We start from the raw sequence: 17366 nt of genomic DNA on the forward strand, positions 1-17366 counted from the left end.
GTCTGGCATGGATTCACATGCGAACCCTCCCGCCTACCCCTCTGCGGCTCTTCACTTGGTCATACTGCCACTTCACGTGCTTCCAAATCTGAAGATGGCTGCCAGAGGCGGTGCTTAGGTAGAGGGCAGTCATTGGCTGTGGTCAATATGACGCAGAGACCAGTGATTGGTTATTACTACGAAAGACAGATCAGAAACGAAACTGATACTGGTTTTTTCTTTACCGAGGATTCCCAGCCTGACGACGGGGAATATTCATGAGCATGTGAATCCATGCCAGACCCATGCTGGAGAACAACAGTTACAGGTAAGTAACTTGTTCCATCTGCAGCTTTTCTGAGGATGAAGTGGATAATGTAAATTGCCCCTTTTAGTCCAGCATATCTGTAAGTTCCTTGAAGAAGGAAATAAGTCAGCTTGGGGTGATTTATTTTTCACATGTCCCCTTTCAATTGTATAAACATATTAGTTTTTCCCAGTCCTTCCATAAAATTGTCCTATTATTGTATGTGTTCTAGTAATTCGTCTCTTTTTTTATTAAAACCTAACTTGGAGGAAATGTCCAGTATCCCTTGTTTTCAGCTTTTTGAATTTAGGTAATCAATTGTCTTCACCCATCTTCACTCATTTCTCCAAAATGTCTGATAATGATGCTGGTAATTGCCCACCTCGTTCTCAGGGTTTCCCACCTATTAGACGATTTCCCTCGACATTATGTACCTTAATTCTACTTTTATTGGTTTGGTGTCAATCTCACAATCTTTGCCTGCAGTGTTTGGCACTTATACAAGTTGTGTTTGGCTTGCCTTACTCTGTTTGCAAGTTGAGCAATTAAACCTTGTTCTCTTTCCCGTGCTCACTTTCTTTCTACTAAACGTGCAGTTCCCTTGTTTCTCCAGCATGGGGTCTGGCATGGATTCACATGCTCATGAATATTCCCCGTCGTCAGGCTGGGAATTATCGGTAAAAGGAAAAACAGTTTCAATTTCTCTTAAACACTGTATTTCTCCTCTAAACCAATCACTGTACTCTGGGTCATTCTGCCCCATCTAATGACAGTCCTTTCTCTAAGCCCCTCCTCTGGCAGCCATCTTCAGATTTCTATTGCGCGCTTCAGTGTTGGGAGTCCTCGACTTTGCTATTTGTGTGTATTTTTGTGTTTTTGTTTCAAAGAAGCCTGTGTGCTCTTTTCTTCATCTGCCAACTGCAGCGACCCGTTGTCTGTGAAGTCAAACATTCTACAAGGTTTTTGGGCCTACTTCTCTCCCTCCGACCATCTTGGAGGAGATGGAGGGAAGGTCCCTCTTCAGGTCCTGCACCAAATGCAGGCTACGGAACATGTTTGCGGAGGACAGGCACCTGCAATGCCCCTACTGCCTGCACCTGGACCACAATGAGGTAGAGTGTGAGATATGCCTTGGTTTCTCCAAGAACACAACGAAGGACAGGCATAGTAGGCTGGCAGCATGGCTTAATGCCAAGACCTCTGCCCTGTGCTCGAGCAGAGTCATGCCTCACCCAGGATCGGCCGGTCCGAAGAGTGGTCTTCTAAGTCTCATCCGTGGAGGGCCCAAGATAAGGCCAAGAGCCGCAAGTCTGAGTCCACCGGGTTCCTTGCGGAAGCAGGTCCCAAAGTGGATAGAGCGCAATCACCTTCCGTCTCCATTGCTAGCCGACAATCGAGCTCCTCTTCGAAGAGGAAGTCATCTACCCAGGCTAAACTACGGGAGAAATCTGAGAAGCCGCAGATGGAGGAGAAGAAGGCCGAACAGCCCAAGCAGGCTCAGCCGGCACAAACTAAGACCTTGTAGGCGACACGACAGAGTGCTGTTCCTGCAAGGGTAGCCCCTTTGGCTCAGAAGGTATCCCTACATACAAGGCGTGACACTGCCGCAGTGAAGTAAAGACTGCAGGGACGTCAGAAGGGGTGAAACCGGCTCAGGTCCCAGGTCTTGGGGGGGGGGGGGGGTGCGAGAATGCTGAAACAGCCCTTCCAGGCCGTTGCCCAAACCATGTAGGTCTCGTCCACGGACGATGAAGATCAGGAGTCCTTACATACGGTCCACAAGGACGTTGAAGAGTACGACAGCGCAGGGCCTAGTTTTCCTGTTCTGCCTTCTCAGCCGAGGGACATTTCCTTGGATATTCTATCGACTCTACATTACCTAGGTGTCAGAGATCCTGATGAGGATGCCTCGGGCTCCAGTACCTGTGGTCCCCCAGGCACCCGAACAGCCTCCAGCGTAGAAGAGGAAGCGTCATCCAATGCCCCCATTTCAACCTCTGCCACCATGTCAGGTCTCTTCTCCCGCAGCAGACGCAGACATGGGTATGGGGACGGATACGGCCACAATGACGGATGATGACGAGGATATTGTTGCAGCGGGTGGTAAATCTCCACATTTGGATGCTCCACATAGGGTGTTCCCACCCGATGAGGTGGGACTGTTCCATTCCATGATCCCCAGAGCCTCCGAGCTATTCCAACTGGTGCCTGAGGAAATCAAGAAGGAGGGCTTCTTGTATCAGAGGCAGGAGGACAAGAGGACGACGGTGGTGCCCTTTCTGGACGATGTTTGGGAAGAGGGCCTGGACCACATGAAGAACCCTTGCACGGCTCCAGCCAAGTGGGATAGGCTGTATAAGAAATATAGGGTGCTGGACTCCACACCAAAGTGCCTGAGGTTGCAGCCATCGCCGGATTCTGTGGTATCGGAATCCGGTAGGGAAACTGTCGGCCAACCCGTCTTTGTCATCTTCGGTCCCTCCGGACAGCGAGGGGAAAAGGATGGGCGCCATGAGACAGAAGGTGATTTTTTAAATTTATTTATTATGCCATAGTAAATTAATCTTTAACACATTTTTATTTTAAAAAAATCATCATACAATAATACTATAGAAAATCATAATTAATCTGAATCTTTCTATAATTCATAAAATCTAAATATATAACTAGTTAGTAAGAGATCATTTCTAATTCAAATAAAGTCACTGAATCTCTTTTTCGCTCTTGCCAGATTGCCTAGGCCGCAGCATAGATGACTATAGATTTAGCATCCAGAGGCATTGCGCAAAATTGGTCGCTGGTGATATCATCTAGATGTGTTATAATATCTGCATAGCCTTTACGATAGCAATCTGTTAGCGTTTTGAAGCTATCAATATATGTCTGCTGCTCTCCACTTCATCGTAGCACAGTTGGCTCAGTTTTGTCTGGTCGGTAGGAGATTAAATCTCAGATTATGAAGCGTTTCAATCCCACTGTGTATGATTTGATCAGATAGCTATTCGGACTGTACATAGGAAAGCTCTGATGAGAGAACTCGTTATATCTTTGTTTTGTTGCAGAGTATTGATGTTTTTAGCCCTGTCCCATAGTTTCGCCTTTATTTCAAGTTTCTTTTCAAAATGACTGTTAGTTTCAAGCATAGCTATGTCAAGGCCCACTTCTTCCAAATATGTTTCTGTTGAAAATTTCAGCTCTGATATAAAGGCATTTTCTTTTTCGGTGGCGTAATTTCTCCCCAAAAGTTTGAGTCGTAAGGCCTCGACCTGAGTGGCATTAGGAAGGTTCATAACTGCGCAAAATCTTCCCTTCCAAACCATCGAGCCATTTTGTCAGATTGCAGGCCACACTTGCCAGAGCAGACATTATCTGCTGTATTATGTGATTGATTTCTAAAAGGCCCTGAATGTTATGTCCGCCACGATGGATTATATAATGGCGAGCAGCCAACCGCTTCTTCCAAGTTTTTCCAGAAATGTGGACTTCATAGTCGTTTACGGCAGGTTTTACTTTTATAGGGAAGCCTAATTAGATGTATACGTTTTCTAAATGACAATCCTTTAATTTCCATCTGTTTTCCTTCGATATTTTGCAGTTTTTCCCCAAAGTCATGGTTTTAGATTTCGATTTATTGATAACCATAGCGTTCCTATCAGCGTAGATGGCCAACACGTCAAATGACCACAGGAGGACAATAGGGGTTTGATCTAATAATATAATATCGTCCGCGTAGGAAAGCCATGGCACATAGGTCCCATTTATCTTGGGTGGAAAATTGTGTATGGAATAAAATATTTGCGATAGATCGGCCATAGAGAATGGGAGAGAAGACACGTCCGCGATTAGTGGCGCCATAGTTGGTGTGTAGGCCTGCCTGGTTTAGGTGGACTGTTACGGAAGTGTCTGTATATAGTTTTTGGATGAAATACAGTATTGTCGGATTCATTCCCCAAGCTGTTCATTTCTTCCACAATTCTGGTCGCAAGACTAAGTAAAAGGCTTTGGTAAAGTCTATGTAACAGCAGTATAGATTTGGTCTGCTGTCTTTACCCGTCTCAGCGATGAGGTATTGAAGAGTACATATATTGGTAAGAGAATTATGAGCTTTGCGGAACCCTGTTTGCGGGGCTTGGCAATTCACTTTTTTCCACCCAATCAGTGAGTTCTTTTAGCAAGGGCATTGCAAATATCTTGTGGCTGGCGTCGATCATGGCTAGGAGGCGATAGTTAGCCGGGTCTAACCTATCGCCTCTTTTAAAGAAAGCAACTAATACTAATTTGCACCAGCTGTCGGGTATCTTTCCAGTTTGCTCAATCTGATGGTATAAATTTGTCCGTATCTTTGCCCACAAACTTGGATTTGCCTTCATCACTATATTGGGTATCCTGTCTGGTCCGGGTGCTCGAAAATGTTTTGATTTAACAAATATGTTTTCTATATCATCTTCTTTGATGCCTAATGTGGGTACCATTAAGTCAGATTTCAGGAGCTCCTTGTGATAACTGAGAGTGGGATTGTTGTATAATTCCATTATATGTTTCAACCATGTGTGCTCCGTCACTTGTTTGATGTCCATGGGGAGTTGACTTCTTCTGAAGGCATTGAAATGGGACCAACATTTCTGAGTGTTATAAGACTTGAGCCATCCAAATAACCGGGTGTAATTCGCAGTATTGGTAGAATGTTTGTGTTGCTAATCCAATTTTTATAGCCTATAGCTAGGCTTCTTAATTGGAGCTCTTTCTCATGCTCAGAGATCAAAATAGTTCTTTTTATCGCTGTCTTTGCATAACAATGTGTTTGTTTTTGCTCAGCAATAAGTGGGTCAAAATAAAGGTTTCCTTTGGTTCCATTTTTATTTTTCATTTCTTGCAGATTATATTCCAAGAGATTATTTACATATTTTATATCTTTCACTCCAGCAAAGTCGGCTTCCCTTGTGTGTTAATGGTAGTTCCGGAGCAAAGTACATTGGAGATATAAATGTTTTCCAAAGGTAGGGTCCAAGCTAACACAGCATGATCACTCAGTGTATTAAAATGGGTTGTAATGAGACCTCATTTACTTGCTAATATGGTATCCACTAGAACATGATCAAGATGGGATTTGGATATCCCGTTTGTCCATATGTAGTTTCTTTTCCCTGGGACCGCATTCTCAAACCTGAGTTGTTCTAGGTCAGGAACAGCGGCCAAGGAGACTTTATTTTACTGCTTCGTGAATGTTGGAGATTCAAACTTTCCGTGTTGAAATTTCCAGCTAAGATCATTGAGCTCTTAGCAGAGAGACTGTGCCATTTTAAAACGATTGTCTTTATGTCTCTATGTATGGATTTAGTATAAAATCTCCCCGCAGGGTCATGGACATTTATGATCAGTTTGGGAATGGGAAAAGATGGCTGCTAATACCTGTGGGGATCTTATTTTTGCTGGAAAAGGACTGAGATCATGTAATAGTTTAGAGCCAATAGCTAGGCCGCCACTCCTATGACCTCTGTTAGATGGAATTGCAGGATTTAAGACTAAATGATACCCATCTATTGCAAAAGGTCTAGCACACCAGGTCTCCTGTAAAAGGAATACATCAGCTCCCGATATCCTCGGGTATTCTATGTAAGCCATTTTAGAGTTTGCTCACTAATATTAAGTCAATTTGATCTCTTGGTCATGTCTTCAAGTTCCCATTTTTCAGTTTCGCAATAGTTTCTTTGAGGTTTTTTTTTTAATGTGAAAACCTTGCAATGCTGCTTTGCCCACCTGCTCTGTGCTGGCTATTTTAACATCCTTTTTGAGGCATAGTGATGGATCCTTAGTATAAGGGGAACTCGTGTTTTTCCGACAGATTGTAAGAGATAATCCCAAATCGGTCAGTTCCAATATGCTCGCCTTCAGAAGCGAAACTATCAACACTGAGGAGAACTTGAACAGGGCCCAATTTGTTTTGCTGCCCATCCTGGGTAGTTCAGAACAAATTATATCGGAAAAATTGATAAAATCTAGATGGGGTAGTTGTCCCAATATAGCCAGTAATCGTGTGCGGTTCAAAGAAGAGCTGTAATTGGTGGGATTTGGTTCCTCCAGGATGACCCATTTTCCTAAGCCTTTTGGCCCTTTTTTGCTGAAGATTGTTTTTTTTCTCATAGACGCATGTTATTTCCCTTAATGAAGTCTTTGGATGTGGGGACCATGTTTTGTTTCCTCTGTAATTCTTCTTTTTCTACTTCTTTTTCCTCTTTGCCAAAAACAATCAGAAGGGTTTAGGCATGAAGAGAAGTGGTTTGTATTAGAATCTGCAGATTTTTGTTGTTCCGGGTCCATTTGTACACCTGATTTTAGGGGATGATGGTGCGCTATCGGGCCATTGAGTGTAATGTGACGAATGGAACCATCAGGAAGAGTTTTTAAAACTTTCTTCTTCTCTCTCTCCCCCTTTCTGGTTTCCACCAGTTTCCAATCTAGATTCAATGTGTTCCGTCTTTTATCCGCTTTCGTATCTTACATTTGGTTTCTACCCTTTGAACCAAATTTTACCATTTTTGGAACATGTCATGTCCCTATGTGTTGCTGGAGAGAAAAACACTTCTGCGAAGTCCCAGCTTGTACTTGATGCTTTTTTTCTTTTGGTTATGTATAAAATGGCAAGGAGCCAAGAGTGATGTATCGCTCACCGATGAGGATGGTATTAGAATTGTTTTTAGTGTCTTTTCTTTCCTTTCTATATTCGGTTGTTTAGAAGCGTATTTTTTTTTGTACACTCTTCTCCGCATCCGCCATCATTTCCAGTACATTTTTTTTTAAATGTAACTTTTTATTTGCATTTTTAAACACAACCACTCAAACAAGAATGTAATCCCCTCCTCCCCCCCTTGGTCCGATGGTAGTCCAAGCTCGGGCAGGATCCCCTACGGTGCACTGATGCATGGTGTTGGCAGTCCATCCCGGGTTTCGACTTCCTGCCAGTTCGTCGGCGGGTATCTCCTTTGTCCTTGCACTGCCCGGGGCTATTCTTTATTCCTAAAATGTGTAAATTACTTGGGCACCACACTCCCCACGCCTCCTTCCTTAGGTAACCCAGTAGCCTTGACCAATCTGTGCAGAACCTTTTGTAGTCCCCTTGGATGGAGTAGGGGAGCCACTCCAGCGGGACAAAGTTCCAGATACTAGCCACCCATTCACGGTCCTGTGGGGTGTATTTGGACTTCCATTTACGCGCTAGTACCACTCCAGCTGCCATCATCATGATGACGGAGAGCTTGCAAACCGGCTTTGAGGGGATGTCCTCCAGAGTCCCGTTGAGTCCTATCATTGCCAAGCCTCTATTTCATTTGCCCTTCACCCCCAGGACCTGCTAGATTCCCTCTTGTATGCCCCCCCCCAATATCTTTCTATTTTGGGGTGCTCCCACCATATGTGGCTCTTTGTTCCCTCCCCACTGCATTCCCTCCAGCAGAGCTGCAAGGTCCCTGGGTACATTCTGTGCAGTCTTGTCAGTGTTAAATGCCACTGAAAAAGCAATTTTATCCAGATCTTCTGAATTTGGAGGGTTCTTATGAGTCTAGCTAGGAATGTGCGCCCATAGCTTTGTCCAATTCGTTTCCTCTATTGTGCACCCGATGGAGACCTCCCATCTTTTCATGTAAGGTCTTGGGGGTGGGGAGGTGGTGTGTGTGGGGGCGGGGAATCCTCGCCGAATTTTAGATGCTTGTATATGGATGCCACTACCGAGTCCGTGTTTAGGTACTTTTAACTGGCGTATCCCTGATTCTTTCATGATGGGGTGGAGCAACCAGTGTCTCAGTTGGAAGTAGCTATATCTCTCCCTCTTGCCCAGGCCAAAATCTGACTTAAACTGGTCGAACTGTTTGACCTGGTTCTCCTCGATCATGTCTCTAACCTTTAGGCATCCCCCTTGTTGGCAGGCTTTGAAGGTGGCTGTTTTGTGCCCCGGGGTCAATTGTGGGTTGTCAAATAGGGGTGTAAATGGGGATGGGTATGAGGTGATATGCGCTCTTTTCGCCGCCTCGTCCCACGCGTCTCCCAACACTGAAAGAATGGAGCTACTGTACATTTGCAGGGGTCTGTCCGCTTTGGGTTTCCACAGTACTTCCTCCAGATCTACCTCTGCAACTGCTCGGTCGATTGGCCTCCAGATCTTCCCCTGTCATCACTTTGCCAGTCTCTGACGACCCTCATCTGGGCACCCAAGTAGTAGGCCCAAAAATGTGGTTCCCCCATTTCCCCTCTAGCCGTTGGCAGTCTCATGAGTTTAGCGGCCACTCTGAGCTTTGTTATTCCACACAAATGTACTCGTCGGTTTGTGGATGGATCTGAATAGGGCCGGCAGAACGTGCGCTGGGAGGGCTGATAAGTGGTATAGTAACTGCGGTAATACTACAATTTTGAGGACATTTAAGCGCCCTAACCAGGTTATAGATAAGGGGCCCAAATCTATCCTTTTAGTTTTGAGCTTCTCCAGGAGGGGCGGGCTGTTTGCTTGGTAAAGCTGCTCCACTGATTTGGCCAGTTTAATTCCCAGATAGGTTATTGAGTGGTCCACCCCTCTAAATGGGGAGGCCCTTTTGAGGTCTTGTGCAAACTTGTCCGGGAGGGTGAGATTCAGGATCTCTGACTTACTGTTCATGTTTTAGTCCGGCCACCACCCCGAATTGGTTAAGTTCCCTTTCTATTGCCCCCAAGGAAAGTTCTGGTTGGGTTAGAGTTAAGAGCATATCATCTGCGAAGGCATCTATTTTGTGTCCCCTCCCGCAAGTGTAATTCCAGCTATGTCCTCATTGGCTCTCACTGCAGACAGGAAGGGTTCTAAATGGATTGCATACAATATGGGAGAGAGCTGGCACTCCTGTTTGGTTCGCCGCCTGAATACTACTCAGTCCGAGATTTGCCCATTAATGGACAGCCGGAGGATCAGCTGCTGATAATTGGCCTTCACTCGGCTCACAAACTTAGGGGCAAATTCCATCCTGTCTATGGTTGCAAAGAGGAATCCCCACTCCACTTGATGGAAGGCTTTCTCAGCGTCTACTGCCACGAGGAGAGCAGGGATTCCCTTCTTGTGTGGTTTTTCAATCGGGTGCACGATTCTCCTAACATTGTCCCCGGTCTGCTGGCCCCTAACGAAACCTGATTGGTCTGGCTGGACTAGCTTGGGAAGGTTCTGGTTGAACCTTGTCGCTAGAATTGGCATCAACCTTTATAAGTGCAATTTAGTGATGGCTGTTAGGCAGAATCAATTAAGACTACAGGTGGCAATACAAGTTTTACCTTTGGTATAAGCCTGTACTACTATGTTAAAGTGGTAGCAGTACCGGAGCAGCCAGGCTTATCTCAAGAGTATATGAGCAGTAGCAGAGATTACACAAAGGGACCACAATTACTATGACTCAAGCAAACACTGACTCAAGGTTTCTGGTAAAAAAAAAAAAATAAGTACATTTATTTTTAAACCATTTGTTATAAACACAACACTTCTATTAATTCTAAATCACACGTAAAATACACTACAACCTACCAATTCACTTTGGTACCTCTAACTCAAGGTAAGTACCCTATGTTTTAACAGACCGGTGTTGTGAAACAAAAGACGTTACCGGGAATACGTATGCGATCACTTTTTGACAGTAATGACAGTTCGGTCTTACTAAAGAAACGCGTATCCGCAGCAAGAAATGTTATCGGGGCAAAAACACACTTAGCAACTGAGTTAACCAGAGAGAGTTCAAGGCAAAAATCATAGGCAATACTTTTCTCAAGGCAGACAGAATCAGAGAACACTAGTTGACAGGAATTCAAGAGTCAATAGTCCGGAGCCAGTGTCAAGTGGAACCGGGTTCCTGTTGTTGAGGATCACACAGTCGGACAGTTCAAGATTCAACGTTGCCAGGAGTACTTAGATATTGTCAACAGAAGAAACAAAAGTTATAATAAGGAGGGAAGATAAGGGCAAGCATTGGAGGCAAAGAAAAGGGGTTCACCCTAATTCTTCAAGCAGAACACAGTACCTTATTCAATGAAGAAGCTGGTGCCACGGCAGTTATTCCTGGTAGTTTCCTGTAGACCCACGGTTCCTGGAGCTTTGGTGCCAAGGAGGACGTCTGGAGGGGTCTGCACCACACAGGGATGAGGCCGGCAGCAGCGACAGTGAATAAAAGGTGCGCTCCTTAAAAACAGGAGAGGCTCTTCAGATGGCTATCCGGACCACTACAGCTGTGTGCAGCGATTTCGACCAAGAAGAGGATCCTCTGGCTGTGGAAGATGAGCTGGTTATCCCCACCAGGCTCAAGGGAAGAAGACTCCGGACTGGATCTTCTCTGATCGTCAAAGGGTAGATAGCTCAGGACTGCAGCAGGGCTTCACCGGGATGGGGTAGTTGCAGCAGCCGTCTTCTTCTCAGCTTCTCTTCGGTTCCTTGTATTTCCAGTGGCGACTCTGACTTCTAGCGCAAGAGACCTGCCTTTTATGCGAAAATCCCCCATTCACACAGCCTGGCTGTCAATCACGCAGCAGGGGGGTTGTCCAGCCCGGACAACCACCTCAGCCAATCATGGCAAAGTGCGACTTGGGTTTCCTAGGATACCCTGTGCAGGGGGTGACTACACCCTTCACTCACATTCAGCCCACCTAGACACCCAGGCGCCTGGAGGAGGGCTTCTTGGCAGAAGCCCGCCAAAAGACAGTGAACAAAGAAGGCAAACCTGGTTTGCCGCGCAAAGTAAAACACAATAAGGACTTTAACAAAAAGAAATGGTGAATAAACCCGACCGGAGCCAAAAGAAAGAGTATTTGGTCAAGCAGGTTTAAGTTCGAGGCTAATATAATAGCCTAAAACAATACCACGTTTATATAGTATAATCGCGCTAGAAAAGGGTAGATACCACTGCTACCAGCCAAGTCTAAATGTTAAAAGAGCGAAACAATGCTCTAGGAGGTACAGATACAAAGGGCTAAGGATTAACCCTTTCCAGTACTCCATGTAAGATGGGGTGTACTGGATCTGTGGTTAAATGACTATGTAAAGTTAATGGCAACTTTTCCCTTTTCTGGGGGACAGTAGTCAGCCTCAGAAATGGAGTCGGGGGAAGTCTAAAAGACAACCCCGTGTCACTGCACTGAAGGTGCTGTGTAACACACAAAGGAAGAGGGCTACTGAAGTGGTGTACTCCAGAGTCCACAATCACAAAAGCAGATGAAATACACATGGTAAAAACACAGGTAAGAGTGGGAAAAAGAGGCACACTCTTACCAAGTGAAAAAAAAAACTCCAGAAATCCAGCAAAGCTGCTGAGGGACTCACTAGGTGAGGGAAATTAGCCATAAAATGAGAATTCTCCCTAACACTGGCCTTGTCTGTGCCGATTTGGTTGAACAATTCAGTCAGATGGGTATATTAGCGTTTCTCTGTGTCTTGTAAAGCTCAGCGGCAAAGCCATCAGGTCCCAGGGATTTATTAATAGGCAGCGACTTTATTGCGGCCCGTACTTCGTCCCTGGTTATGTCCTGTTCCAGCGCTTCCCTCTCCTCCTCTGTTGTTCACACCAGATCGATCCCATCTATGTAAGATTCCTGTAGTGCTAGTAGCGGATTGTCTGAACTGTATAGCCTAGAGTAGAACTGGACAATCTCTCTCTCGATATCCTTATTATTGGCGCTGATCTTACCTCTGTTGACTTTAATATTCCTCAACAGTCTGGCTAGTAGGCGATCTGATTTGTTTCCTTTGATATAGTATTTTTGCTTTTGGTGCAATAGATTGCGTTCCGCGGCCCTTGTTTGTATTAAGTCTAACTGTCCCCGGATGGCCCTGTACTCCCTTTTAGTTGCTGGGCTATGAGATGTTCCCATCTTAGCCATTATCTCCTTTAGTTTGGCCTCTAGACGAGCCTCCTCCAGCCTCATTTCCCTATCTCTTCTTGCTTTGACCTCTATAATTCACCCTCTTATTGTTGCCTTGAAGGCATCTCATCTGACCTGTAGCCTCGTTTACTCGACCCTATTGGTCTCGAAGAAAGCCTCGATTTCTTCTGCAATTTCCCGGGTAAGAGTGTCATCTTTAAACAAAGGGGCTGGGTACCGCCACCGCCACAAGCCTGCTGGGCCCTTATTTCTTTTTAGATTGAGGGTTACTGGGGCGTGGTCAGAGAGTATGATAGTGCTGAGAGTGATGCCTATCGCGATTACCAGTAGTGCTCTTGAAACCTTATATAGTCGATTCGAGAATGTGAGCGATGGGCATGCGAGTAGAAGGTAAACCCCTCCTTGTCCCCTTCTAGTTCCCTTCAAGCATCTACCAGTGCCAGTTCTAAACCCCCCCGCCCCCCAAGGTCCCCTGAAGGTATCCTCTGTGGCCCTAGTGGGTTGTTGCTCCTGTCCTTTGTGGGGTCCCACGCCATGTTGAAGTCCCCTGTTAATATAATGGGGGGTTTTGCAAATTTTTCGAGTCTGGTCAACATTTCCAGTAAGTTTTTGATGTCTGTCTGTTCTTTCGAGAGGGTAGAGACCAAGGTGGATAAAGTTTCTATTTTTGAAAGCAGGAAATTGAAGACATTGGTTGATTGCTCAATGGTAGCTTCCTTGTAGATACAGCTTTCTTCTATACTTTCTATGGTCGTTTCTATAGAGTAGGAATGACCAGAGGGGGATATCAAAGCCCTCAGATCTGTTGACTGAGATAGATTCATATCATTTTTATTTCAATCATCTTCGTAACAGGGGAGCACTGTTTCCCCTCCTAGGGACACACACTGGAGACCAACGACCATATTCAATAATTAATTATTGTTGTCAATCGTACAGGATATTGGAAGCTAAGAGCTGTCAGACAGAATGCTGGAATGTTTTGTATGCTTTTCAATGTCTATTTTGGGCAGAAAGCCTGACTTTTGTTTGAGGGCTGCTTTTTGCGCAAGCTTTCCAATTATGACTTTAAGAGATGGTTTCAGCACAGGAGGCAGAACTGCTTTAGCACTGCACAGAGTAGTCTGCGCGTGGTAGCATTTGGCATTGCAAAACAAGATTTAGACTGTGTTGCAGTCGCAGAAGAAAAGACTTATCCCATGTTCTTTCATGTCTCCTTAGCCCCATAGCCACTCCAACTACACTCACAGTGAACAAACGTGTGCGCTAACGCGCCCGTACCTGTGATTTATGGAATGGTGTCTGCTTCAGGGGGTGTGTCCAGTGCCGATAGAGTCGACCACAACTCCAAGCATGCACAATCCAGCCAAGATGAAGGACTCGGCAGCACGGCAACTTCGAAGCAGAAATAAGCCGAGCTCGATGTCAGCAGTGGCAAAACTTCCAAACTAGCCAAGTCAGTCTTCACGGACAACACAGTCTCGCCAGAGCAGGCAGTGCAACACACCAGACACTTCAACTGATCTCACAGTGCACAAATGCGATATGATTTACACTGTGGCGTCCACTATCAAGGCGGCCAACGCACTGGTGATCCTGGCCAGGTACAACAGGGAGTTATGCTACTATCTGGGGCAGATTCTGGTGTTACTCCCTGAGGATAAGCAAGTGGAGGCAATTGCTTTCTTCCAAGAAGGGTAAGTGGCGTCTTATCACGCCATCACAATGGCAATGGAGAACGGTGTTTGCCTTTGTTGCCAAGGTTGGATGAAAGCCACAAATTTCTGTCAAAAGGTCCAAGCGAAGGTGCTTGACATGCCCTTCGACAAAGAATATCTTTGGGAAGGTTGTCAACAAGTCCCTACAGGCCATCAAAGCGGATACAGAGTCGGCACGTTACCTAGGCACTCTCCAGCAGCACCGCTCTTCTTTTCGCTCCTCCAGTGGAAAGTCGAGCAGGTCTTCAAAAGGTTTCTCCACATCATACCGACAGACTTCCACATCCACAATGCAGGAAGTCTACAGAGGCTGTTCCCAGGCCTACGGTAGCAGAGGACAGCGTTGCCGTCGCCCGCAGTGCAAAACGCTGGTGCGGAAATAAGCCTGAACCGTCAAGGACGTCCGGCCCCCACTCGTGCACCCCGATGGGAGGCCGGATAGGTTTGTCAGCGAGTGGAGAAAGATCACCACCGACAGATGGATGCTGGACGCTCTTGCCCAAGCGCAGGTTTCAGCGGATACCTCTGGTTAACCGTAGGGAGCAACACATTCCTCAGCTCCTGGAAGAGGTACGGGGCATGCTGGGTAAAGGAGCGTTAGAGATAGTTCCCCACCGGCTCTGGGGCTCCGGAGTCTATTCCAGATACTTTCTGGTCAGAAAGAAGACAGGGGACTGGAGGCCCATACCTAGACCTACGATGTCTGAACATATACCTAAAGTCCCAAAAGTTCAGGATGGTCAGGTTGCAACAGATGCTCGGCCAATTGGAAAAAGTAGACTTCTTGACGTTGTTGGACCTGGAGGATGCCTACTTCCACGTCCCCATTCACAAGAAACTTCAGAAGTTTTTGCGTTTCATGGTGCAGGGACAGCACTACCAATTCAAGGCTTTAACTTTCGGCTTGAAGTCGGCCTCCTGAGTGTTCACAAAATGCCCGACACCAGTGGTGGGCCATATACGTCTACAGGGCATACACGTTTACCCATACCTAGATGACTTGCTGATTTGCGCACCCTCGCAGGAGTTGGCTGATGGGCACACAGAGGCAACCGTCCGGTGTAAGGAAGGCATGGTATGAACAGTAAGACAGATACAAGTGACCATAGTTCAAGAGTGTTTATTGAACTTTCACAAGGGTGAGATAAACACCTATCTAAACCAAAATCTACAGATGGGAGTAAGCTACGACCATCAAATAATAATAATGCAGTCCTAGTGGAGTCTTGTCAAATTAAAAAGGGCCTATACTAAAAAAACATGTTGCCAATCCTTACCACTAATTTAGAAAATAAGGTGGGGTGATGTTCATGAAGAAGAAAGAATTGTTCACAAAATGATAAGTCGGGATGTTTGGGCCGTTGGCCTCCCTTCCCCATGTTTTCAGCACAGGACAAGCCGGTTAACTCAAGCAAAGCACACACTCTGGCTTCTGCGGCATGAGGATACAGTTCCATTTTCACGGTTTTAGACCTTCTGTGTCCAAACCTCTTTACTTCTTGCAAGTCTCTTGACTCCTAGATCCTGGTATACAAAAATAACACAAAAACGTTCCTTTTCAAGCACTCACTTTGGCTGTTCACCCTGGATCCCCCTCAGCCGGGCTCAGATGCTTTTCAAAACAAAAAGTTCAGTGTTGGATCCTGCTCTTCCGGGTTCAGATCCCTTTTAAACTATGTTCAGATAATTCTTTCTCAGGTGAATCACGGTTCACCCTGGATCCCCCTCATCTGGGCTCAAACCCCTTTCTTTTACTCAATTCGTCTCCCTCGACTGGGCTCGGACCAATTGTGATGTACTTTAAACTATCGAAGACTTTCAAATGTGCACAGGATTTAGCAAGACTTGTTGCATGACCACTTCGATCCAGTATTCCTTTTTCTCACACTCCGCATCAGTTGGATACCTGACCGAGATCTTCGAATAAGTGCCAACGTTGCGCCGGACCACTCTGTATGGTATCTTGGGTTGCCTCTCAAAGTTAAATCATAAAGTTCAATTACTTCTTTGGTTCCAATTATACTCGGTTCGCTCTTTGCAAACGTCTCACACACTGTTCTCTTAGTAAAATGTTGCCACTTGCAACCTTGGTTCAAAACATAAGCTAGTTTGGTATCCGTCTCTCTGACTCACCGGCTGTGCTATCTTTTATTTTATTTTTTTATTTTATTTTATTGAGTTTTGTTCAATGCCAGTCATAGTAAAAACCAAATAACACACTCAGAACTACAGAACAAAGTCTGAGCTTTTCAAAATTGTCTAAACATACATTATTTAGGTAGATCTGGCTTCGAGGTGCGAATCTTCAACATTACTTTCCCTTCTCCCTTTCCCCACGCCCCAATGGGCCGAGCATGCATCTTTATTGACATATCTGTGTGTGTCTATGAGTGGTCACAACGTGTAGGCTAGGGGACTGCTTTGTTGCGAGAGTCTTTTTATACCTTCATTCAGAGCTTTCCAGATCACATGTGTTACATTACACCTCAGTGTTTCAATCAGTTTTGACCTGCCCAGAGAGGGGGGGACCTACATATTCCACTCCTCTGTTCATCACTGTGGTGTTCCAGACAAGTGTTTGCTTGTAAAGTCCATCCATAGGGCCTCACATTGTGAGGCTCTTTCATGAAGGGATGCTGCTATCTTTTTCCATTATACATATATTTGAGGCCACGTTAATCCATTCACTCTTGCTCGGGATCATTCTAGACAGCTAGTAATAACTGGGGGACCAGACCTTTAATCCTTCTCCATTCGTCTTTGCTTTTTTCAGGGCCAAATAATACAAGATGTGGGTTTGCAGATCTGTGGATGCTGTCTATACCTCTAATTCAACCCAGGACCTTGTCCCAATTTGCCCTTATTCGGGGGCAACTCCACCACATATGCCAATAGTCTGCGACCCCGCCACATTCATGCCAACATTGCGAAATGGCTGTTTGGAACATCCTTGATAGCCTGTGAGGGTCGTATTGCCATCTGTGTAATAATTTGATAGCATGTAGTTTATATTTATTCGATATGGATGTTTTACGAGGCTGCCTTGCACATTCTTCCCCACATATCTGGGCTTATATGTTCGCCTATGTCCCTCTCCCATCTGCCTCTCAATGGTTCCATAGTCCCTTTACCCTGCCTCCACCAGTTCTCTATACATGGCAGATATCAGGCCCTTCATCTCTGTTTTAGTGTCTAGTAGCGTTTCAAAGGGGGTGAGGTCCCTCTTCAGCTTGTCCCTCCATTCTGCTTTCGTCAGAATGCTTTTTAACTGTACATATTGGAAGACTGGCAATGTGCCTATCCCCAGGGCCTCTGTCAGTTCTGGGAGTGTTATGAAAGAGTCCTTTTTCAGTAGTTGTCCCACCCTTTCTAGACCGGCCTCATACCACGCCTGGAACCTCTCCACATTGGGAATGTTTGTTAATTCCAGGGGACCATAAGTGGCTCAGTGGGGATGGCCATGTGGAGACCTTTTGCATCCTTGTACCCTT

General features: G+C 45.6%; 1 protein-coding gene across 5 annotated transcripts in view; it reads left to right on the top strand.

Moving 5' to 3' along the window:
* Positions 1–17366, top strand: part of FER (FER tyrosine kinase) — a 2139903-nt gene that overhangs the window by 727318 nt on the left and 1395219 nt on the right. The window lies entirely within an intron of this gene.

The sequence above is a fragment of the Ambystoma mexicanum genome, chromosome 6p (assembly GCF_040938575.1).
Source record: "Ambystoma mexicanum isolate Mex_15411 chromosome 6p, UKY_AmexF1_1, whole genome shotgun sequence".
NCBI lineage: Eukaryota > Metazoa > Chordata > Amphibia > Caudata > Ambystomatidae > Ambystoma > Ambystoma mexicanum.